The sequence below is a fragment of the Schistocerca piceifrons genome, chromosome X, assembly GCF_021461385.2.
Source record: "Schistocerca piceifrons isolate TAMUIC-IGC-003096 chromosome X, iqSchPice1.1, whole genome shotgun sequence".
Lineage (NCBI taxonomy): Eukaryota > Metazoa > Arthropoda > Insecta > Orthoptera > Acrididae > Schistocerca > Schistocerca piceifrons.
Window position 1 is genome coordinate 39,475,350 of NC_060149.1, and position 27,192 is coordinate 39,502,541.

The window sequence follows — 27,192 nt, forward strand, 5'->3', positions numbered from 1 at the left end:
CGTCCTACCTTACCCCCACAGGCCGTTCTCCTCCTCCGTGAATCCCATCGTCTCTACCGTGCCTTCCTCCGCACACGTGATCCGGACACACTACGACGCCACCGGCAACTCCAGCAACATATTCGTAATTTGCTCGCGGCTAAGAAACGCCGGGACTGGCGACAGACATGCACCCGTTTAAATGCTACCCTACCAATCAACTCGTCCAAGTTCTGGTGAGCCTTCCGTCGCCTTACCGGAACTAAACCCTCCCCCTATTATCCTCTTCTCCATGATGATCACCCTTTCCCTGACACCCTTAGTAAGGCCAATCACTTTGCCTCCTACCTCTCCGATGTATTTTCCATCCCCGATGATCCCCAGTTCGATTACTCCCTCTTCCCGGATATCTGCGATCGAACTGACACCTCCGTCCCTCCCCTCGCTCCTGGTTTCCAGTACTTGGGCAACATTGCACACACGGAACTCAATGCCCCTATCACTACACAGGATCTCATTGTTACACTCCGCACCAAGCGCAACACCGCTCCTGGTCACGATCGTGTCACCTACAGTCACCTTCGTGAAGCTCCTGTCTCTTTCCTCTCCACCCTGGCCGGGCTCTACAATGTAGTCCTGTCCACCAGTTACTACCCCGACCTGTGGAAAACTTCCCGTATCCTCATGTTCCTTAAACCTGGCAAACCGCCGTCCGCCGTCTCCTCCTACCATCCCATCAGCCTTACCTCGGTCTTCAGCAAGGTCCTGGAATCTATCCTCACCCGCCGCATCCACCAGCATCTCCGCCAGCACCGCCTCCTTCCCGTTACCCAGTGTGGCTTTCGGCCGTCCTTCTCTTCCGACGATCTTCTCCTTCACCTCACTCATCTCCTTTCCGAACAGCTTAATTCCCGTCGCTCTGCAATCATCCTCTCCCTGGACCTCGAACGTGCATATGACCGCGTATGGCATTCCGGTCTCCTCTTCAAGCTCCAAACCTTCGCCCTTCCCATTAACTACGTCCGTCTGATCGGCTCCTTTCTCTCCCGCCGTCCTTCCTATGTCACCGTCCATAACACCGATTCCTACACCTTTTTCCCCTCCGCCGGTGTGCCCCAAGGCTCCGTCCTCTCCCCCCTTCTGTACCTGTTGTACACGGCGGACATGCCGCCGCCGTCACCCCCCGTCCACCTTCTCCAGTTTGCCGATGACACCGCCTTCCTTGCCCTTGCCCCCACCCTGCAACGCTCCCAACGCCTTCTCAAATCCCATCTTGACCGGTTCACCGCTTGGTGCAACCAGTGGTTGCTCAAGGTCAATCCTTCCAAAACCCAGGCGATCATTGTAGGCAAAACCACCCCTTCCATCCGCCTCCTTGATTTCTATCTCACCGTCTATGGCCGTCCCATCGCCCTCACTCCCACCCTTAAGTACATTGGCGTCACCCTCGACCGTCGCCTCTCCTGGACTCCCCATCTCCAGACAATACAAGCCAAGGCACGTTCCCGCCTCCGTCTCCTCAAGCTCCTTTCCGGCCGTACGTGGGGTCTGGACCCCTCCACCATCCTCCACACCTATAAATCCCTCATCCGCCCTATCCTTTGTTATGCCCATCCAGCATGGATCTCGGCTCCCCCTACCTTTTATAAATCCCTCCAAATCCTTGAACGCCATGCTCTCCGCCTCGCCTATCGCATCCGTCTCCCCTCTCCCATGCGGATCCTCTACGATCTCATCCCCTTCCCCCACCTCCTCCTTTTCCTTGAAAGGATACGGGTCCTGTACACCTCCCGCAAACTCGATCCTCCTCACCTGCTCATCTCCCCGATCCTCTCCTGCCCCCGCCCGCTGCCGCGCCTGTATTCGCATGTCCCACCTGGTCTCCATCTCTCCACCCTCCTTACCCTCTCCCAAGGTGGCTTCCGCCAGCTCCCCCTCCCTGATGATGTCCTCCTCCCCTCCATCTACCGCTCCTATCAACTTTGATCCTGCCCCACCCCCCACTTCCAGTGTCCTTTCCTTTAGGCACCCTCCCTCCGTTCTCTTCTCTTCCCTTTTCTTTCCTTTTCCCCCATCCCCTCCCTCCACCCCTCTCCCCCGGGCTTCCCCTACCACTTCCTCCATCCCCCCTCTCTCCCCTGCCCGTGGCATCCCTGCTCTCCCCTCTCGCTCTCCCACTCCCCTTCCTCCTCCTCCTCTCTTGGCAGGTCCCCGGACTCGCCCACGCATAGTGAACTTCCGCGCGCCGGAGATCATCGCCTTCTGTGTCTCGTGTGTGTGACGACGTTTAATGTTTTTGGTGTCCGCCATCCCGCTACTCCGTTCACTTGTGCCGTCGGATTCATCAGTGTTCTGTGCGCCGTGTCAACGTGTTTTCAGTGTTGTTATCGTCACGTGTGAACGACCCCGTGTTTTTGGTGTCTCTGTGACCTCTCTCTTTTGTCCGTCACTTGTTCATTATCATTCTTCGTTCTTATGCTTTTGTGAACACTATGGCTGAAGAGCGGCGTAGTGTGCCGCTGCCAGCCTGCCTGATTTGTACAGGTATACAAATAACAATAAAGTAAAAAAAAAAAAAAAAACAGCAGGCAGGCTGACAGGAACTGCGCCTGTCACGCATTGATGACGGCATGTAGTTGTGTCAGCCTTTGGCAGACTGCTGATGCCAGCGCCCACTGCTGCAAATATATGCCATACCCCATCCCAGCAGTTGCTGACATTAGCATACGACATATCTTTGAAAGCTTTTAACTTCCCTCGTTTCTGTCTTTTCTTATTTATTTTTGCAGCTATTAGAGTATCTGACTCATGTATTGGAGGTTTACATGGAGATCATGCTTCGTTACGAAAATAACCTGACCATGTGACAAATAGGAATACGTGTCTCTTATACTTTCTTCAACTAAAGAATGAAAAGTCACTCTGAATTAACAGTATTACAAATTACATTGTTTGTTGTTCCTTTTACACGTAACACACTTTCCTAACAACTTCTATGCTCATCCGGTCTCCTTTGGCACTTATGTTTGTTTACCAACCACACTGAAGTAACCATTTTATGTAGCTTGTCCACACTCATTAAACAGGAAATCAATGATGACAGAAGCCTGTTCAAACATGACACTGCCATTCATCTCTTAATTCAACTGGTTATTTTTAAAACACCACAAGTCACGTAATGTAAACTTGTGAGAATACAGAAAAATCTAATTGCTTAATAAACTAGAAACTATTAATAAACAGTTTTGCCTCTGAGGATTAATACTTGAGGATCGACATCATGTAAATATGATATGAAATTTAATTACTTATTATACTTCCCAATAGATAAGTTAAAGCTCTATACCTTACACAATTTTAAAACTAAACGAACAACATTTTATTCTCTACATCTAGTCACACTCCGCAAGCCACCTGACGGTGTGTGGAAGAGCGTACCTTGAGTACTTCTATCGGTTCTCCCTTCTATTCCAGTCCCGTATTGTTCGTGGAAAGAAGGATTGTGGGTATGCCTCTTGTGTGGGCTCTAATCTCTCTGATTTCATCCTCATGGTCTCTTCGCGAGATATACGTAGGAGGGAGCAATATACTGCTTGACTCCTCGCTGGAGGTATGTTCTCGAAACTTCAACAGAAGCCCGTACCGAGCTACTGAGCGTCTCTCCTGCAGAGTCTTCCACTAGATTTTATCTATCATCTCCGCAATGCTTTCGCGATCACTAAATGATCCTGTAACGAAGCGCGCTGCTCTCCGTTGGATCTTCTCTATCTCATCTATCAACCCTATCTGGTACGGATCCCACACTGGTGAGCAGTATTCAAGCAGTGGGCGAACAAGTGTACTGTAACCTACTTCCTTTGTTTTCGGATTGCATTTCCTTAGGATTCTTCCAATGAATCTCAGTCTGGCATCTGCTTTATAGACGATCAACTTTATATGATCATTCCATTTTAAATCACTCCTAGTGGGTACTCCCAGATAATTTATGAAATTAACTGCTTCCAGTTGCTGACCTGCTATATTGTAGCTAAATGATAAGGGATCTTTCTTTCTATGTATTCGCAGCACATTACACTTGTCTACATTGAGATTCAATTGCCATTCCCTGCACCATGCGTCAATTCGCTGCAGATCCTCCTGCATTTCAGTACAATTTTCCATTGTAACAACCTCTCGATATACCACAGCATCATCCGCAAAAAGCCTCAGTGAACTTCCGATGTGATCCACAAGGTCATTTATGTATATTGTGAATAGCAACGGTCCTACGACACTTCCCTGCGGCACACCTGAAATCACTCTTACTTCAGAAGACATCTCTCCATTGAGAATGACATGCTGCGTTCTGTTATCTAGGAACTCTTCAATCCAATTATTGTTCTAAAGAAGAAACAATTCATACTCACATGAGCTAATGATCTGCGTATCTAATTTATTTGAATACAGAAAAGCAAGAAATATTTACAGTGCCAATAAACTGCGCCCTATTTTCACAAGATAAATATTTTAATACATAGTGATACTTCCGACTTGCTTCTTGAGTTAAAATGAAAATAAAAATAAAAATCCCAATTCATTCCTTGTTAGTGGTACTAATGTTATAAACAGGGTGATTATAATTAAGGTTCCAGTTTCAAAACTCTGTAAAAGAAGATCATCTGGGGGACTCGTTGTGGAAACAAAATAAAAAAGAACAACGAAAATTTTACCAAAATGTGGTACTGTATGTGGTAGAATATGCAAAACAAAGGATGTTAAGTACATGTCTATTCCTCAGTTCTCGTGGGAGATGCTCGGCATGGCTGTCTCAATGAAGGCTCACACACTGCTGCAATAGGTCTATTACTACAATGGTGACCCCACGCCAGTGGCTCTGCAGAAGTTCCAAATATGGTACAAGGTATGAATAAAGGCGTTTTTCAGATGTCGGCCAAGGCTCTGGAGAAAGTTGTTAAGAAATTCGAAAAGATAGCTTCTTTGAAGTGAAGTGTAGCAGAGAGACGAAAACAGTTGAACCGATTGCATAGAAGACGTGGCCACAACTTTGGAGGAGCGGTCTAATGGAGGTTTGTAAATTCGCAGTTCACGGAGAATCGCCTGTACTATGGACGAGCCTGTGAGCACTCTGCATAAAATTCTACGAAACATTCTGCAATTCTGTCCATACGAAATTTCCCATGTCCTGGAATTACTTCACGCTGACCTGCCAACAGGACAACCATTTGTAAGACAAACATTTGCTCTAGAATTTCTTGCTCCAATGGAAGTGGACAATGAACAGCCATGTAACATTTTGTGGGAAGACGAAGCCCATTTCATCTCCAAGGAAAGCCAATATACAGAACTGTAGCAGAGCCCATTTACATTAAGACGTTTGCAACGCTATATAATGGGAAAATTTTCTTTAATATTTTTCTTTCCATACATTTCCCCCTTATTCGAAAATATTCCATTGGCGTTTGGCATCATTCTGAGCAGCTGTTCTTGTTTTACAGCATTTTAAAACTGGAACTGTCATTATAATCACCCTGTTTAGAACGTGAGCTGTATAGTATTCCAACAACTTTTAACTTAGGGTACTCCTCATTAGGCTAGTATCCCTTTAGATGCTTTATGTCAGTTGGAAGATTACGGGAGTATGCTGTTTTTTGTGGCATCGCAGTGTTGCTGGGATCACAGTTTAGATGTCTGAATATGTGATGCACAAGGCCATTAATACTTTGTCTAGCCCTGACTAAATCAAAATTATCCTTCAAGTAAGCTAAAAGGATACGCTGTCTTAAAAAATGTTCAAATGTGTGTGAAATCTTATGGGAATTAACTGCTAAGGACATCAGTCCCTAAGCTTACACACTACTTAACCTAAATTATCCTAAGGACAAACACACACACACATGCCCGATGGAGGACTCGAACCTCCGCCGGGACCAGCCGTACAGTCCATGACTGCAGCGCCTATAACCGCTCGGCAAATCCCGCGCGTCTTACGCTGTCTTACTTTCTCACCTTAGGACACAGACAATATCATGCCCATCTACAACACTGAGTATGAATCTACTGCTCCTAGATGCATTAGTAGCCAGTAACATATACTCCATCAATGTGAATACCCATCGCATTTCCTATCTCCTAGTATTAAGAACAAATACGTACAGCATACGTTATACTGGATTGCAACAGATTATCTTTCACAAGTAAGTGACTTGAAATGAAATTGCGTGCTTACGGAATATCGTCGCATTATGTGACTGGATTTGTGATTTCCTGTCAGAGGGGGTCACAGTTCGTACACTACTGGCCATTAAAATTGCTACACCACGAAGATGACGTGCTACAGGCGCGGAATTTAACCGACAGGAAGAAGAGGGAAGGCCAGGTTATGAAACTTAATAAGGGAAGCAATTAAATGCAATTCCAAAGTGACAGCCACTGAAATGGGATGGTATGATTCTCCAGTAGCAGAAACACCAGCACAAACAGCAGCAGCACGCAAATGGACCATCCAAAAAACAGTAGCAACAGAGGAACCTACTACTGAACCAACATTAGCAGCAGCAGAACTAACATCAGAAGCAATAGTTCCAACATCAATAATCAAGCAACCAGAATCACTGGCCTTCACTGAAACAGCACACAGCAGCAGCAGAGGTAATAGGAGCAGTCATCCATCACACCAGAAGAAGGCAGCCTCCCTTGAGAAGCCAGGAGTTTTGCTGGGACAAAACAGTGAACAACAGCACATAACAGGAAAACAGGTAAATGTTTGCAAGCAGAGGAATCTACAACAAGGTATGAAATCTTGTAACAGTGTAAGAAAAAATGCATCAACAGAGTGTAAAGTCGCAGGTCAGTCGGATTGTTCGAATCAGCTAAGAACTATGAGTCTGAACATTCACTGTCTTAAAAACAAGTACCTTGAACTTGGGGTAGCAGCAAATAGTGACCATATTGATTGTTTATGCGTTATGGAACATTGGTGCAGGGACAGTGAACTAAACAGAATAAACTTAAGCCAATATATACTTGCCAGTCAGTACTGTAGGCAAAATGCCAAAGGTGGTGGTGTATGCATTTATCTAAATCCCAAGCTTAAATTTAAGTTAAGATACGAGGCTAAACTATTAATCATAGAAAAGGATTTTGAAGCAGTAGCCATTCAGTTATATAGTTTAAGGAAGAAAATAATTGTTGCAGCAATTTACAGATCACCATCTGGAGATACTGAAGTCTTTCTTAGGAATTTGGAAGAAATGCTCAACATTTTCTCAAATGAGAACTCTACCATAATTCTTTGTGGTGACTTTAATATTAATCTATTGGTCCAGAGTTCAGTAAAAAACAAGTTTTTAGACATAATAAAAAGCTTCAACATGTTCCCCCTCATATCAGCTCCCACTAGAACAACAGACTCCAGTGAAAGCCTAATAGATAACATCTTCTCAAATGTGGTCACACATGAAGTTGCAGTTACAAATGTGAATACAGGATTATCAGATCATAATGCACTAACCTTTAATCTCACTGCAACTCCCAAGGAGGAGGAAAATAAAAAGGAGTACAAACAATTTTTCTCTACTGAAAATTGTAATCAGTTCAAAAATAATTTAAAAAATGTAGTTTGGTCAGAGGTCTTGGCACAAACAAACACAAATGGTGCTTACAATATATTTGCTTCGACTTTTATGACATACTTTGAAATGTGTTTCCCAAACAAGCTTTTGAGTTATAGATCATCTGGATCCAAAGCGACCTGGATTACACCCGAACTTAAAAAGTCAAGTGAAACCATGAAATTACTAAGTTTAAAGTTAAAAACATGTCATGATCAGCAGTTTGTTGAGTATGTGAGGACATACAAAAAGACTTACCGCAAAGTAATAGCAAAAGCAAAATTATTAAGTAATGATAGAGTAATAAGGCAGGCTAGTAACAAGTCCAGAATGATGTGGAAAATGATAAAAAAAGAAACTGGGGGTCAAACTAAAGACCAGGCAATCAATCTTAAAAATAAGGAAATATCCCCATAGAAAAAGATGCCATGGCAAACTATGTAAACAATTATTTTGTAAATATTCCCCTTACTTGATGTAGTAAATTTAAGCAACAACGAACAGTGATGACTCCAATGGTAAATACCAGCATGATGGCAATCCCAACAGATGGGCATGAATTTTTCAAAGTCATTAAATGCTTGAAATCCAAAATGTCCTCTGGGTTGGATGATGTACCTGTATCAATAATTAAGAAAATTGCTCCATGTGTTGTCAAACCTATAGTGCACATAGCAAACTTGTCCCTTAGTGAAGGAATATTTCCAGATAAACTTAAAATCTCTAAAGTGATACCTCTATAAAAAAAAAATGGCGACAGACATAAAATAGAAAATTACACACCTATATCTCTCCTCCCAGCCTTCTCCAAAACACTTGAGGAATTAATGAAAATCAGGGTTACAAAATATCTAGAAAAACGTAAACTAATAAATAACAGACAACATGGTTTTCGAACAGGGCACAGTGCAGAAACAGCCATATTGGACTACACAACAGAAGCTGTAAGAAATTTGGAGTCAAATAAACAGGTTGTTGGAATTAATCTGGATTTATCCAAAGCCTTCGATACTGTGAACCATGTAATATTACTAGGGAAACTTGAAGCAATAGGCATCAGGGGTACTGTTAAAAAATGGTTTGAATGTTATCTACAAAACAGGTCACAAGTTGTTGAGCTGAGGTCATCCAACAATCTTCACAATTTTAAACTCATATCTGAATCAAAACAAATTGACATAGATGTTCCACAGGGCAGCATTCTGGGCCCATTGTTTTTTGTAATTTATATCAATGGTATACAGGCTCCAGACACCTCAGCCAAAATTCTACTATTTGCAGATGACACGAGTATCATAATTAGTGATATAAAAGAATCATTGTGTACTACAGCAGAAAAAATGCTCTCATACATACAGTCATGGTTTTATTCAAATAAGCTGACATGAAATACAAAGAAAACAAACTTTATATAGTATGGAAGCAAGTGTCAAGGGGAAAATATGTGCCTTATGCTGGATAGCAAACAAATAGAAAAAGTGTGCACCACAAAGTTTCTGGGAATGCAAATTGACCAAGATTTAAACTGGAATGAACACAGTGTATATCTTACTCAGAAACTTAGCTCAGCATGTTTTGCCTTAAGAATAATATCCAATGCATGTAGCAAAGAGTGTATTAGAGCGGTGTACTTAAGTTATTTGCAATCAGTTGCAAGCTATGGCATAAGTTTTTGGGGAAAAACCAGGTCAGGACTAAATGATATTTTTATTATGCAAAAAAGAGCTATTTGTATCATGACACACACCCCACCACAAACTCACTGGAGACCCTTATTCAGACAACTAAAGATACTGACAATACCATCGATATATATTTTTAAATGCCTGGAAATGATCAGTAAAAGTAACTGCAATCTCCAAACCAACTCAAGCTACCATGATCACGATACAAGGCATTGTAAGGACTTCCACATTCCCTATGTAGCAAAAACTAGAAGTCAGAAACATGTTAGCCACTTAGGAATATAGCTTTTAAATGCACTTCCATCTCAAATTAAAGAATTGAAAGGCAAAAATAATTTCAAGCGTGAAGTAAAAAAATACTTGATGGAAAAATGCTACTACAGTGTAAATGAATACCTGTCTCAGACTGTGGATTGAAAGCTGTACTCATTATTTAAAAATTCAAACTAATTTAATTATGTTTTCAACTTCTTAATAATGGTACTTGTGAAAAATCTGTTAAATATCCGTAATACGTTTTGTGTATAAGGCGTAGTTCATTATATATAATTGTTTATCATAAGCACGTACATTTGTTTTTGTGTAATAAGTTCTTGTACACTACTTATGTACTATGTGTACGTAATTTGTTTTGTTGTTTGTATATGTTTGTCCAGTCATTATGTGTATGTATTGTTATGTGTTACGTGTAATCAAATGACAAATCCTATATCATATGTGTGATCTATTGGATGCTAAATAAATAAATAAATACGGAAATGATTAGCTTTTCAGAGCATTCACACAAGGTTGGCGCCGGTGGTGACACCTACAACGTGCTGACATGAGGAAAGTTTCCAACCGATTTCTCATACACAAACAGTAGCTGACCAGCGTTGCCTGGTGAAACATTGTTGTGATGCCTCGTGTAAGGAGGAGAAATGCCTACCATCACATTTCCCACTTTGATAAAGGTCGGATTGTAGCCTATCGTGATTGCCATTTATCGTATCGCAACATTGCTGCTCGCGTTGGTTGAATCCAACAACTGTTAGCAGAATATGGAATCGGTGGGTTCAGGAGGGTAATACGGAATGCCGTGCTGCATCCCAACAGCCTCGTATCACTAGCAGTCAAGATGACAGGCATCTTATCTGCATGACTGTAACGGATTGTGCAGCCACATCATGATCCCTGAGTCTACAGATGGGGACGTTTGCAAGACAACAACCATCTGCACGAACAGTTCGACGACGTTTGCAGCAGCATGGACTATCAGCTCACAGGCCATTGCTGCAGTTACCCTTGACGCTGCATCACAGACAGGAGTGCCTGCGATGGTGTACTCAACGACGAACCTGGGTGCACGAATGGCAAAATGTCATTATTTTGGATGAATCCAGGTTCTGTTCACAGCATCATGATAGTTGCATCCGTGTTTGATGACATCGCGGTGAACACACATTGGAAGTGTGGTTTCGTCATCGCCATACTGGCGTATCACCTGGTGTGATGGTATGGTGTGCCATTGGTTACACGTCTCGGTCACCTCTTGTTTGCATTGACAGCACTTTAAACAGTGTATGTTACATTCCCATGGCTCTACCCTTCATTCGATCCCTATGAAACCCGACATTTCAGCAGGATAATGCACGACCGCATGTTGCAGGTCCTGTTCGGGCCTTTCTGGATACAGAAAATGTTCGACTGCTGCTCTGGCCAGCACATTCTCCAGACCTCTCACCAATTGAAAATGTCTGGTCAATGGTGGCCGAGCAACTGGCTCGTCACAATACGCCAGTCACTACTCTTGACGAACTGTGGTATTGTGTTGAAGCTGCATGGGCAGCTGTACCTGTGTATGCCATCCAAGCTCTGTTTGTCTCAATGCCTAGGCATATCAAAGCCGTTATTACGGCCAGAGGTGGTTGTCCTGGGTACTGATTTCTTAGGATCTATGCACCCAAATTGCGTGAAAATGTAATCACATGTCAGTTCTAGTATAATATATTTGTCCAATGAATACCCGTTTATCATCTGCATTTCTTCTCGGTGTAGCATATTAATGGTCAGTAGTGTAGGTGTTCGTTCTTTCCACGAACTACATGAGATCGGATTAATAGAGAATTGTGAAGGTGGTTCGATGAACTCTCTGCCAGGCACTTAAATGTGATTTGCAGAGTATCCATGTAGATGTAGATGTAGAACAATTCCAACATTAGAAACAAAAAGTTAGAGTAAGTTAACAACCATTTACAATTAAATCATGTATCATTAATAATTAACTAACACGATACATATAAAACTTACTTACAACAAACATTACAATTTGGTGGATGCACTTCTCTGTTACTTTTGTCTACATAAAGAGTTTGCTTCACTCTCGCTGTTTTTACTATGTTACACATATATACATGTATAATTCTAATTCCATTTCTCTTTATGACATAAGAAGACATGCATTCACAGCTTAAATGAACAGAATACCAGTAGCTTCTATAACAAATTCAAAACTGTGTGTTTCTTGTTATTAGTGAAATTCACGCTACCAACATACGATGGTACCTTACGGTTACTGCTAGTGTAGTTGCACTCTTCTAAACAGCATCCCATACGATCAAACGAGTTGCTTCTTTACCTGCAGTTACATTTTAGATACTTGGGCTGTCCATGGCTCTGCTTAAAAAGAATAGCTCAATATAGCCATAGCGTGGAGCCGCTTGCGTCTGCTTTCATGCCCAACAACTAATCTGCTACAGATAATAACCTACAGCTGTGACACTGCAGTTAAATAATCTACCTGTACATTGGCTATAATTGTGAATTAATTAAATACACAGAAATACAAAATAAAATTTAAATGAGTAATTTAATAACAAGGGTTCTACTCTTACGTCTCTAATTGATGTAGACGATAGAGATTTACATTGAATAATGTTTAGAAAACATGTCTTTCATGCTATGAAATTTGTTTGACACTATAAATCAACTAACATTTTATCATACATTTCACTCTTTTACTCTATCTGATCGGACTCTCAAAGAAAACTGAAACAACTTTGTGCAGAATTCTACCACTTAAATCTCATTTATAACTAGGCAGATAGATCAATCATAAATTCAGAAAATTTTCAGTCTTATTTGCACTAAAATAGTATTTACCTGAAGACTTTATTCTGATAAACTTATTGCGAACTTATCTCTGTAATTTAGCATGTATAAATCTATTCAAAACTCTTCTAAAAAACATGTGCTACATAATTAAACTACATAATAGCCCCCAGAAACTTAGCTTATACTATGCACATAACCCCGTGTTCTACTCTGACAAGCAATTAAAATTTTTATGAGGTCAGATGACCTCCATGTACCAAATTTTGTACAAATTCAAGCAAACTACATCTAGTACATGAGAAACCTATCCAAAATAATACAATAATACATTTAACTAACGCCTTGAAATTTCACCCAGATTCTTATGTACAATACAAATTACATTCATCACATACACAAACTAATTACTGTCTGCCAACCTGCATGCACCAAGAGTAGTGTGGCCAATGTGGACACTTTTCTTGCACTAAGTTGTGCCTCCATATGTTTTACGTACAACTTCATTTTCCCAAGTTCTATCTTTTACATCAAACACAAGTAGCCCCCAAAATTTCTTACATAATACACATGAAAAAATACTTATATACATACTTGCATTTATGCACAATCCCTTCCTTGGTTAACAAGATGCAACTCTGCCACCTTGCCTCTTACAGCATTTTTCTTGCCAGTGGAGTACCTTTTAAATCTCACCTTTTTGCGTTTTTCGAACTGATGAAACTTGAGGCTTCTTTTCCTCGTTTGTCAACAGGATCTTACATTTAGAAGCAAAATTTGTGACAACACTGGAACACCATTTTTAGTTTAGAGAGGCACACATTTTCTTTCCCAACTGTCAATTTCATCATCGTCCTCAAACAAGTCATTAAACAATTCCTTTACCTTGATTTCATCTTTCCCCCCTTCAAGATTTCTTGTTACTTTAAATTTCTCCCATGCCCATCAGTGATGCAATAATGACTTCAGTATTTTTCCATATCATATCTAGTCATTAAGAGAATATTCACTTTCCTCCTTACCATACCATCCTTGTACTAACATCATCTCCTAAACAAATATTACCCTACTACCCATTTCCAGTTCTTACAGTCTGCCTCTAAATCATCTGTAGCATATAGATCTTTTGTCAAACTTGTCATTTCATCATCATCTTCAGAATCAAAAATACTTTCTTCATCTTCTGAATTAATGATTTCACTAGCTGCAATATTCTCGCAACTAATCACTCAACTTCATCTCCCGTACAGGAATCCTCACTTATTTCTGCCAAATCGCTACATTACTTTCACATTCAATCTTCTACATCGACTCTTAATTCATGCTTTCATATTGAGCCATCGGTCCATTTTCATTAACATAAATAAGTGCACAAGTTCCATCCTTCGAGATATCCAAATCAGTAGTTTCAACTCTCACAACTTCAGCACCTTTAACAATAAATCACTCACTTCTGCCGATACATAATAAAATTCATCACCAGCTAATGAGACTATTGATACGCCGACTTCATAGATCTCTTCACCTACTTTCTCCGATACAAAATCATCTTCATTACTTTCACCTGAGTTATTATCATTGTTGCTACTGACTAGAGCCTCATCAGAATTCATCATACATTCCAGCTCCACCAAATTCAGATTTACCTCTGATTACAGAATTTTCTCTCATACATACATTCATTCCATCATTTACTTTCTTTTCACTAAATGAATTCTCCAGTCACATATCATCATTATCATAGCTTTTAATGTATTTTACTATATTTCTTGCTCCTTCTTTGTTGTTGCGTAGCTTAAAATTATTCCCTTCTTTATTTTTATTTCTTATAACCTCCATCTCCAATATTTGTGGCTTCTTTGCCGAAATATCAACAGCCACAGAATTTTTAAAGTAACATGTCCTTTTCAATGCCAGTTAATTTCACAATATCCAGACCTGAGATGCGGCGATCTCTTTTAACAATCTCTTAGACTGACATTGCATTTCGTAAGGCTTCTGCCCCTCAGATCTTCTTTCCTGGTTTCTTTCCATTGTGAGAATTTCCATTTGAAAATTATAGTTACCATTGTGGTGACAATTATTTTGGTGATTATTGTAATTCCCATTCTGGTACTCATTTCCCTGTCTACTGTTCTCATTATGTGGCTTGAATTTCAGTGCCTGTTCAAGTTTCTCAATAAAATCTAAAGGGGAATCTGTCGGACTATGAACAAGATCCCATTGTAAAAATTTTGGTAATCATCTCTTGAATGTTGTGAACTCCATCAGTGTTCCCAGTGGATTTATATGCATCAGCTTAGCTAGTTCAAGTAAAGAAATACTCTGCATTGACCCACAACTGTGTCTGAAACTTGGCCCATTTAGGAACTCATTCTGTAGTTGGGTTTGCTTCATTTCATCCAGAAGTTGTTCAAAAAACAACTATCAAACAGTTCATAGGCAGTAAATAAAGCACTCTTTAAATCTACCCATTATTGTGCGTTGCCCTCAAGCTGACTTCTTGCGAACTTAATTTTTGCCATTTCCATTCCTCTCAGAAAACTCTCTACATGCACCAAGAAAATCTACTGGATGGTATTTTCCATTGGTTGTAAAACACTTTGCCATTCTTGAACTAACCCAGTAGTAGGACGATTCACTGCTAAAGAATTTAATTCTGCCCATACATCTTTAATCCCCTGTTCACTCTGCACAGCTTTTTTATTTAATCCCGACTGAAAATGTTCTCTATTTTTATGCACCTCCTTTCCACATTTTACAACTCTATGTCACAAATTGTTAACCAATGTAGTGGTCACTTCCTCAAATGTGAGACCTGAGTTTCTCCTGGTGTATACAATTTCCAAACAACTTACAGGAATTGAGCCAGTTAATATCTACAGCGACCGTCGATACTTCGATGGGAGTACACCCTGCCATTTTCAAGGCAAATACTGCAACGGACAGGTGATGTACAAACCCCATTATTGTGCATTGCCCTCAAGCTGCCTTCTTGCGAACTTAATTTTTGCCATTTCCATTCCTCTCACAAAACTCTCTACATGCACCAAGAAAATCTACTGGATGGTATTTTCCATTGGTTGTAAAACACTTTGCCATTCTTGAACTAACCCAGTAGTAGGACGATTCACTGCTAAAGAATTTAATTCTGCCCGTACATCTTTAATCCCCTGTTCACTCTGCACAGCTTCTTTATTTAATCCCGACTGAAAATGTTCTCTATTTTTATGCACCTCCTTTCCACATTTTACAACTCTATGTCACAAATTGTTAACCAATGTAGTGGTCACTTCCTCAAATGTGAGACCTGAGTTTCTCCTGGTGTATACAATTTCCAAACAACTTACAGGAATTGAGCCAGTTAATATCTACAGCGACCGTCGATACTTCGATGGGGGTACACCCTGCCATTTTCAAGGCAAATACTGCAACGGACAGGTGATGTACAAACCCCATTATTGTGCATTGCCCTCAAGCTGCCTTCTTGCGAACTTAATTTTTGCCATTTCCATTCCTCTCACAAAACTCTCTACATGCACCAAGAAAATCTACTGGATGGTATTTTCCATTGGTTGTAAAACACTTTGCCATTCTTGAACTAACCCAGTAGTAGGACGATTCACTGCTAAAGAATTTAATTCTGCCCGTACATCTTTAATCCCCTGTTCACTCTGCACAGCTTCTTTATTTAATCCCGACTGAAAATGTTCTCTATTTTTATGCACCTCCTTTCCACATTTTACAACTCTATGTCACAAATTGTTAACCAATGTAGTGGTCACTTCCTCAAACGTGAGACCTCAGTTTCTCCTGATGTATACAATTTCCAAACAACTTACAGGAATTGAGCCAGTTAATATCTACAGCGACCGTCGATACTTCGATGGGAGTACACCCTGCCATTTTCAAGGCAAATACTGCAACGGACAGGTGATGTACAAACAAATTTAAAACCTTAGTTCTTGGAGTAATTCAGGAAAGATAACACACACACACTGAACACTAGTGCCACCAAAGATGACCAAAGTCAGAGATATTGATAGTGAAAAACTACGAACTAGCAGGTGAGATAACATTCATTCTGTCCCTCTGTTTTTTTGACAAGAGAGAAAGAGTGAGTGAGAGAGCGAGAGAGAGAGAGAGAGAGAGAGAGAGAGAGAGAGAGAGAGAGCAGGAGTCCAGTCAGAGTTTAAACAAAAATCTCCATTCCTGTTATAAGGTTGCTTGCTAATTTAATCTGAACAGCTTCCTTAATAACACAGTCCCAAAAGCTGGACATGCCTGCCAATATCTCGGTATTGCCATATAGCATAGAATGACTAGTATCCAAACAATGTTAGGCAGTAGCAGATCTACCTGGCTGCTGTAATCACGTGTGCTGTTTATGCTTAATACATCGGTCCTGCACAGTCCTGATAGTCTGACCAATCTATGCTGTGCCACAGCTACAAGGAATGCGATATACACCCGCCTTATGCAAACCGAGATCATCCTTAACAGAATCCAAAAGTACCCTAATTTTAGATGGAGGTCAGAAAACACATTCCACATCATATTTCTGTAAAATCTGACTGATTTTGTTGGGAGTGCTTCCTGTGTAAGGCAAAAAGGCACTAGACTCAGGTGTCGATTCGGTATTATCATCAGTCACCCAATGCACAGTTGGTCGATAGTGCAACGCTCATTCATCTGTCTTTCTGATGAAATGTAGCTTCAAGATGGCTCAGCTCAGCTGGCAAAGTCTCAGTGTTGGAAATGACATATGCCCTGTGTACCAAGGTATGAAGTACCCCTTCATGCTGAGCCAGATGGTGACAGCTATCAGCCTGATGTGGGTATACTTAAATAACAAGGGTTCCATTCGATCACCTGTAATTCATATAGGTGACAGAAAATTATCTCAATATCTTAGATGTTAATGAGCATCCTCTGATAACTGGCAGTCTTCATCCTAGTCAGCCTTGCCTGTCATACGGGCTACGCCATTCGCCCTCAAGGGCTAGCACCTGCATGACACCAGGACTATGTGCGCCACACGTCACCTGATCTACAATGTAGAGGAAAAAGTACGACTGTAAGCTTTAATGAATAAATTCTTGTTCCACTAATGTTGTGTCATTAGTGCCCAGCGTTCCAACTTGTCTGCTCCTCCACACTCCATGCTCTGTCTTACTGAAAACAGCAGAGGTGCCAACCCAGGCAGCATAGTACTATTATTTCATCAGGATTCATTTTAGAATATATTTTTAAGGCAGATGTGTCAGATATAGTGTGCATGCATGTGAATTTATGCATATTTTTTGCCACATCAATTGTATATTTATAGTCATGAAGAGAAAATTTAAAAGTCTTGAAAATCAACCTGAAATCTGAAGTAATATCATTAAGTGATTTTTGACAATAATAAATATGATTACACATTATATTAATCATGAGATATGTGAGGTGTATCACTCAGATATAATGAGTGATTGAAAAGAAAGTGGATAAGATTGTAAAAAAACCATGAAGACAAACATCTATGATGAGCAGAAGGCTCTGCCTTGTCACACATAAGAATGTGCTAAAAACATTACTTGGTGTGTATTTGCACTGGCTATAAATTTTAGAAAACATACAATTTACTCACTGCAGTTTGAATTATTGCAAATTTACAGGTTTCTGTTGCAGATCTCCAATAAAACTCTTGTCTGGATGAACGACTGAGTAACTTTTGAGAACCAGTTTTTAAGGTATACGGCCAAATGTAAAACTAGTATAAGATTAATATGAGGGAATTAAAATGACAGTGGAACATAGAAGCTTTTCTTTCCTTTTTGACTAAACTTAATACTTTTTACTATAGGTAATTTGCAAAGTATCATGCTAGCATTACAGATCATTGATTTATTTGGTTCTCCAGTTGTTAACAATCTGTTGTGTTTTCAAGTGCATCAGAGCTGAGTAAATGTGGCCTACCATATGTAATTATCATAGGACTGTACAATACAAATAGTTTCATACTACCCAGCATCATCACTGACCAAAGGTCAGATAAATAAATGAAGAAGTACTGTAGCTGTAGAAGAGTAATTTCCAGGGAAAATAATCAGCTTCAGACCCACAGCAATATTCTCTTTGGAAACAGTGGGCTACACAATGAAGTTTCAAGTTGTACGTAACTGTAATATATATTTTCATTAAATACTGTATTTATGGTACTATATATGTGCTAAATAAATGAAAACTGCCAATAAATCTTTAAAATATACCATCATATTTTATTATTTATAAATGCAATCTCTTTTCATCTTGCTCACAATTCTGTATTTTTCATTTGAATATAATAAACACTTCAGGTAAGTAGAGTGTACTGTTTTGAATTTAACAGCAATAGTGATGCAAATTTTGCAAGAAAATGTTGTTACAAAAATGCTTTTAAGCCCAAACCCAATGTGAGCTTCAATATTTTTGGAATCATGCCCTTGAAGTAACACCTTGGAACCACATCAAAGCGACATTTACCTTTCAAAATCATTATGGTGTCCCTCAAATTACAAAATCTTGTTATGATATTCTTGAATTAACGAATTACACAAGTAAAATTGAGGTCACTCTTATAAACTATTACATTTCATTCACAGCTTACATCATAGTCCAGCAGGATTACAATCGTAATATATTCTGATTAAAATTATGTTTCTGTGCACAATGTACAGCTGCTCTTCCTATGCCGTACGTAAGATAATGTGAATCCCTGATTCGGTGTAGACTGGTCCACTAAGCTCGCTCACTCTAAGAGCAAATGCAGCCTCTTCAAATGGTTCCTGCATAACACCTCGACCAAATGTGCCCAAGTACCCACCCCTCTTTGCTGAACTGCAGTCTGAATACTTCTGTGCCAGTTCTGCAAATGATGCCACTCCTGTTACTATATACTCAATAAATAACCTGATGAGACATAGTGCATGCTTTTTGGAGCGTGTAATTTTTTTCTTTCTCCAAGAAGACGGCCTCCTTGAGTTCTTATGCTTCACAAGCAAATGACTGCATTCAACTTCTTCTGGGCCACTGCTTGGTACTGGGGCAGCAGGTCTGCTTGGAGGATTCCACTGGCTCTCATTAGTAAATTTATTATAGTAGTAATACTGTCCATATTTCTTGCTCAAACGTTTTCCCTATCCTGGTGGTAGTTCTTCCTGTTTCATAATGAATCTTAGAGGTAATTAAATCCCTTGTGGAATTAGTTGTAAATCTGAAAGACAGAGAACAATAGCATGGTGAATAACCACAACACTCACAAACAGTTACATATGAGGTCAGAAATTAACAAAAGTGTGGAATATAGGACAATATATTTGATACCTAGTTCAGGAAAAATTCTACTAAGAATAAAGAATAGATGATTGCAACATATCATTGAGAGCAAATAAGATGAAAAAACAGTTCAGTTTCAGAAGGGATAAAGGTACAAAAGATGCAATTGGACTGTTACAAATAACTGAGGAAGATAGACGTTTTTGTTGACTTGGAAGAAACCTTTAATAGAGTTTGATTGTATTTAGGTATTGTGAAGCAGTTTGAAGTTAACTGGAAAGAAAGGAGACTGATAAGCAAACTGTGTATGATACAACAACTAAAAGTAAGGATAGGAGATGAGATGACAGAAGAAATTAAAGTTGAAGGGATGGTAGGCAAAGTTATGGCCTTTCACCAATTCTGCTTAACATCTGTTTAGGTCATTTAGTAGTAATAGTAATAGTAGTAGTAATAGTAGTAGTCATAGTAGTTGCATTTATACATGCATGGCTTTTACACAATCAGAAACTGTATACAGACATTTACGTACTTAAAGGTTGCTGACTTGCTTCCATTATATTGACAATACCCCTATGATCAACTCAGCCTTCCTCTTCAGGTATGTGGACTCCAACCAAACTCTGAACTATAGTTGACCTCAGGCTGCTATTTATAGCAAAGTTCAATCCTTGATGTGCAGTGTGCCCTTTCATGCTGTTTTGTTTTTCAGAACTCACAATATTTGGTGAAACATGAATTCTCTCAGCATTTTCCAGCTGCAGTGGATGTGATTGCCAGCAAGATTTTAACAAATTGGGACCAGGACCCCAACCGTTAATTAATGCATGGTTATTGGGTTCTTCGCTATCTTAATTTTGATACACTCCTTAATTATACTGTCATAGAAACTTGGTGTTTTCAAAACAATAGTGGTCTGATCATATTTTGTTTTATGATTATATTCAAAACAGTACTGTTGATTTACTTGGTTGTCTTATTTGGGTATGTCACTGATGTTCCTTCAATCTTTCCTCAATTGTTCTGATGATCTCCCCAACGTAAGACTTGCCACATTCACACAGGATGTGATACACGCCTGGCTTTCAGAGACCTAGCTCATCTCTAACATTACAAAGAGTACTGCTTATCTTAGTTGAAGGTGAGACGTATCAAGTTGGAATCTAACCACACTTTTACGTATCTACTCTCAAGAATAATTAAATTTTTTTTTCAGATATTCATTGTGTATCTAATGCAGTTGCACACATAACAGGTTATATGTATGGGAATATGTCAAAATGTTATTTATGCAAAACCTCATTCAAACATATATTTCAGTTGTTTATATTCCTGATCACAATGATAACTTGGCTTTAATATAAACATGAGGAACTAAAACTTATGGATAAATGAATTTATGATAATGGCATATGATTGAAAAACATTTTGAGCTCATCAGCAGTGCAGGAGGTATTTTTGCCACTCATTCAAATGCAGATACTCCCACTTTCCAGAACATGTTCTGTAATTACCTGTAATCAATTAACTTACAAAATAATTGACATAGAAGGTTTGGACCCTCAAAATGTCGATCACTTATTATGCTTCGATAACAGCAAGATTCTGAATTTTGACAATATAATTTTATTGCTGTATCTTTTCTGATTCAGACAACACTCTCACTATCTAATTCAGTTAATAATTAAGAATATGAATAATTTTGGACCATAATATATTTATTTTAAGGTTGTTGCCATACTCGTAATTAGGGGATTTCAGACGACCTGTAATAAAAATGTTCCATATGCTTTTGAAAATTAATAACATGAAACATTTTTATAAACCAAAGAATAGTAAAGTCTTAGAATCCATGCAGAATAGGAACATCTAAACCAGCCAAATTTCAAAGCATTATGTAGTTTCAGGATTCACGTTGTGTTCCCACACTAGTCTAAATAGTTACCCCTCCACCAAAACTGGCAGTCTGCACCTGGAAATCATACAGGTAACATCTCTTTGTCGGATCACATTAAGCTAGTGACTGACCAGTACATGAATATCATCTATATGTTAGTCTTTGTTAAAGTCTGCATTTCATAATTCTGTGTCGGTTAAGGTTATATTCTGTACCCTGAATTAATACACGCAACAAATGAAGAATATGAAACTGTGTAATATGTTTCTGTCTTAAAATCTTGGATGAACTAGTAAATATTAAACTTGAAATTGCTAATGATCTGCAAACTCCAGTTATGGGACTGTGTTATAAATTCTGGTGACAATATTATCAGTTGTGTTTTGTGCACTGCTACTTTCATTGTCTGTCACTGTACATCATGCTGCAATGAAGTTTCATTGCTACTGTGATAAGACTCGCAAAATAAGGGAATCACATCCCTCTATTTGTATAAACTGTGAATTCTGAAACTGCCACTGGATGCATGAGCTCGACCAACAATATGTCCTGGGGCACAGCAGCCAACCAGCATGGATCAGCACAGATATAAACAACACAGCAAGTTGAGACACTGTGGCAATATACAATGTGCCTAGCAGATGATGTGGAGAGGGGGGAGGGAATAACAGTTGACAGTAGCATCCAATATAAAGACAACACTAGGTAACATGTTCCTGTTTATTCACTGTGATCAATCATTTTAGTCAGAATAAACAACTAAATCCTAGCAATACCAACACATTTTCCATAATGTGCATAACCAGTGGGAGGGGGGCCAAGCGGGTACTTCATGCCCACTATAAAAAAATTGAAAATAAATTCGTTAATTTTTGTTGACTCACATTAAATCATACTTTTCAAAGAGATACTCATGTGTAAGTAGGGTGCAAAATCAGAAAATATCTTTTAGCGCACTCTCAGCAGTATCAGTAATGTGTGCTACCTACAGGACTGTACTTTATGCCCAAGGTAAAAAAAATTAAAATGTAAAATTCATTAATTGTTGTTACGTTTTACACAAACATACCTTTTAAAGAGATATTAATGTACAAGTAATGTCCTGAACCTGATAATTTTAATTATGACACTCACTGGGGAAAGTGACATCTACTACAAAGACTTAAATTTCTGCGCTAAGTTTAATTGAAAAATTTAAAACATTTATATAATCTGATAAAAGAATCCATTAAAAGCAATAAAAAGTTTCCAGAATTCTAAAATATAAAGTAACTGAATAGATAACAATATTTTCAAGAAGTGGGCCAAAATACCTCCCCTTCCACCCCTTTGGTGTTGCAAGGGTTAAAAGTAAAAGACAGTGTGTTGGGTAGAACACCAGGTATGTCAGTAAAGGAAAATTTAGAGCTGGTAATAAAAAAGTTTAAGGGACAGTTGAAAGCCAGAATCAAAATACAGGAAAAGAGCACGTGTACTAAAATAAACTAATATTATAGTGAGATAAGTAGTATCAGAGAGTGTTTTGACAGTATGTAATCAGAATAGAACAATAGTATGGAAAGTGTAAGTAATGAAGTGGATTCAGTGCAAAACTGTTTATTAGAGAAAAAGGAAAATGTAATAGAAAATTTTAATATGAAATTTGAGTTATTTGGTGATCAAATGAAGTCAATGAAGTAGAGGCTGATGATATGGGATAAGTGAAAGAACTATTAACACAAATTTTAACACATGAAAGGATATTCAAGCAGAGTGTGTGGAAGTAATGAGTGACATTCTCGACGCACGTATTATTGATGTTGATCTAGTGTTAGCACAGGCAGTTGTTGATGTAAATACTGATACATAAGAGACTAATAGCAATTAAATAATTTTTGACATAGTGTAAGAAAATATTATTCATGTGCAGGATGTGGAGGTTCAATCAGAAAATTATTGCTATAAATATTAATGCTTTAGGTGATACTGAAAGAGGGTGTGTGCTTTTAGTAGATGAGCATACCTCACATGGGCTTCATTTGAACAGACTTGGGAAAAGGTTCCTAGCACAAAAAACTAATTGAAAGAAGCACAGGCAATAGTTTTACTAGAAATTCAACAGTAATGACAAAATTTGTTTCATTGCCAACCACAGAAAGGAAATATAGTGGTTTTGTTCCACAGCAACACATTCCAGTAATAGCCAACACTCCAATAAGGTCTTTTTTAGGCTAAAGAACAGAAGAGAGCACAGTGTAAATGTTGTACCTTTTGATAATATAACTTGTGTGAAAACTAACATTAAGGAACTAGTTAAGAATACAATTGACAAGCTATATTGTTTAAAAATATTTCATCAGAATATAAGAAGTCTTTTGAATAAAAAAGAAGAGCTGCTGATTTCACTGCAAGAAACAGCTGACACAGACAGAATTATTCCTGATGTGCTCTGCTTAACTGAACAAAACTTGGAAGCCACAGAAATTAATCAGCTACATTTAAATAGTTATAAAATTGATTCTTCCTACTGTCGGAGCAACTTAAGACAAGGCAGAGTGGCAATTTACACATACAATACTATTAGGTCACAAGTTATAGATGCACACTACTGGCCACTAAAATTGCTACACCACGAAGCTGACGTGCTACAGACGCAAAATTTAACCGACAGGAAGAAGATGCTGTGATGTGGAAATGATTAGCTTTTCAGAGCATTCACACATGGTTGGTGCCGGTGGTGACACCCACAACGTGCTGACATGAGGAAAGTTTCCAACCGATTTCTCATACACAAACAGCAGTAGACCGGCATTGCCTGGTGAAACATTGTTGTGATGCCTCATGTAAGGAGGAGAAACGCGTACTATCATGTTTCCAACTTTGATAAGGGTTGGATTGTAGCCTATCGCAATTGCGGTTTATCATATCGCGACATTGCTGCTCGCATTGGTCAGATCCAATGACTGTTAGCAGAATATGGAATCGGTGGGTTCAGGAGGGTAATACGGATCATCGTGTTGGATCCCAATGACCTCGTATCACTAGCAGTCGAGATGACAGGCATCTTATCTGCATGGCTGTAACGCATCGTGCAGCCACGCCTCAATCCCTGAGTCAACAGATGGGGACGTTTGCAAGACAACAACCATCTGCACGAACAGTTTGACAACGTTTCCAGCAGCATGGACTATCAGCTCGGAGACCATTGTTGCAGTTACCCTTGATGCTGCATCACAGACAGGAGCGCCTGCAATGGTGTACTCAATGATGAACCTGGGTACATGAATGGCAAAATGTCATTTTTTCGGATGAATCCAGGTTCTGTTCACAGCATCATGATAGTCGCATCCATTTTTGACGACATCACGGTGAATGCACATTGGAAGGGTGTATTCGTCATCGCCATACTGGCGTATCACCTGACGTGATGGTATGGTGTGCCATTGGTTATATGTCTCGGTCACCTCTTGTTCGCATTGACGGCACTTTGAACAGTGGACGTTACAATTCAGATGTGTCACGACCCGTGGCTCTACCCTTCATTCGATCCCTGCGAAACCCTACATTTCAGGAGGATAATGCATGACCACATGTTGCAGGTCCTGTACGGGTCTTTCTGGATACAGAAAATGTTTGACTGCTGCCCTGGCCAGCACATTCTCCAGATCTCTCACCAACTGAAAACGTCTGGTCAATGGTGACTGAACAACTGGCTCGTCACAGTATGCCAGTCACTACTCTTGATCAACAGTGGTATTGTGTTGAAGCTGCATGGGCAGCTGTACCTGTACACGCCATCCAAGCTCTGTTTGACTCAATGCCCAGGCGTATCAAGGCCGTTATTACGGCCAGAGGTGGTTGTTCTGGTTACTGATTTCTCAGGATCTATGCACCCAAATTGCGTGAAAATGTAATCACATGTCAATTCTAGTATGATATATTTGTCCAACAAATACCCGTTTATCATCTGCATTTCTTCTTGGTGTAGCAGTTTTAATGGTCAGTAGTGTATCTAAATACTGTATTGAACAGCAGTTTGAATGTTGTGCAGTCAAATTAGAGCTTAAAACACAGTTCCTGAACATAGTAACAGTTTACAGGTCACCTATGGGAGACATTCAAAAATTTCTCTCTCTCTGCTAGCAACAGTTCTTACTAAACTTTATAGAAACAGTAGTAATGTCATCGTATGTGGTGACTTTAACATAAACTTACTCACAAAAAATAGCAACCAGAAATTATTAGAATCACTATTGTTAACCTTCAATCTGCTCCCCATGATCTCATTCCCAACAAGAGTATATGGGCACAGTAAGACCCTGATTGACAACCCTAAAACTTGCCAGCAGAAAAAAACACATGGCCATTGTAACAAAGTTAAACATGTTAGAACAATAAATGCTGAATCTACTTGCTTGTTCAGAAATAGTTTATGCCATGAACAATGGGAGGAAGTATACCAGGCTGACACAGAGAATGAGAAGTTCAACTCTTTCCTGAACAGTTTCTTTCCCGCAAAGACAGATTAAAATCAAACCAACCCGTAGTAAAAGGAAAGAGTGGCTAACTACTGGCATAAAAATATCATGTAACAAAAAGAGAGATCTGTATGTACAACAGAGGACTAGTACAGACTCAGCAGTAAAGTTACATTACAAGAAATACTGTAAAATTGTAACTAGTGTAATAAAGAGTGCCAAAAAGTTGCACTATGCACAAAAAATTAGCAACTCAAACAATAAAATAAAGACCATATGGCACATCATAAAAAGTGAGACAAATAGGAACATAAAACCTGATAATAATAAACACAAAGTTGCAACCTCAGATTTCAACAATTTTTTTCTTTCTAGAGCTGAAAAAACAGTGAACCATAATAAACAGGCTCACACAGAAGCTATTGAACCACTTAACCACATGCAAATAACATCTAAAGTAGCACTTCATTTCAGAAGTACAACCCCTAAAGAAATTGAAAAAACCATAAAATTACTCAAAAACTCAGATTCCCGTGGATACAATGTCATATCAAGTAGGATTTTAAAATAATGTGTAGACTTAATCAGTTATATATTGTGCTATTTGTGTCACCAATCTATGGAAACTGGTGTGGTCCTAGATAGATTAAAACATACAGTAGTGAAGCCAATCCGCAAAAGTGGAGCAAGGGATGAAATATCTAACTATCGGCCCATCTCCCTGCTGTCAATATTCTCGAAGGTATTTGAGAGAATAGTGTATGATAGGATTTATAGTCACACTACACAAAATAGTTTCCTGGCTCCTACACAGTTCGGCTTTCGTAAGGGCTCCTCCACAGACAGAGCTATATTTAACCTAACAAATGAAATTTAGGTGAACTAAATTACAAAAGGTATCCGATGGGGATATTTTGTGACCTTGCCAAGGCATTTGATTGTGTAGATCACAACGCACTCTTAAAAAAGCTTCCACATTATGACATTAAAGACAAATCTTTGACTTGGTCAGAATCATACAGGAAGCAAAGGGTTGTCTTAAGGGGGACAGGTACAGCATTAAAATCAGACTTGGGAAATATGAAGTATGGAGTCCCGCAGGGCTCAATTCTTGGGCCATTAATTTTCCTGTTCTACATTAATGATCTACCAATCACAATTAACAACAGAGGAGA

General features: G+C 39.3%; 1 pseudogene; it reads right to left on the reverse strand.

Annotated features, from left to right (window-relative positions):
* Window positions 1–19,074: 19,074 nt before the first annotated feature.
* Window positions 19,075–25,512, reverse strand: LOC124723167 (annotated as a pseudogene).
* Between the last annotated feature and the right edge of the window lie 1,680 nt (window positions 25,513–27,192).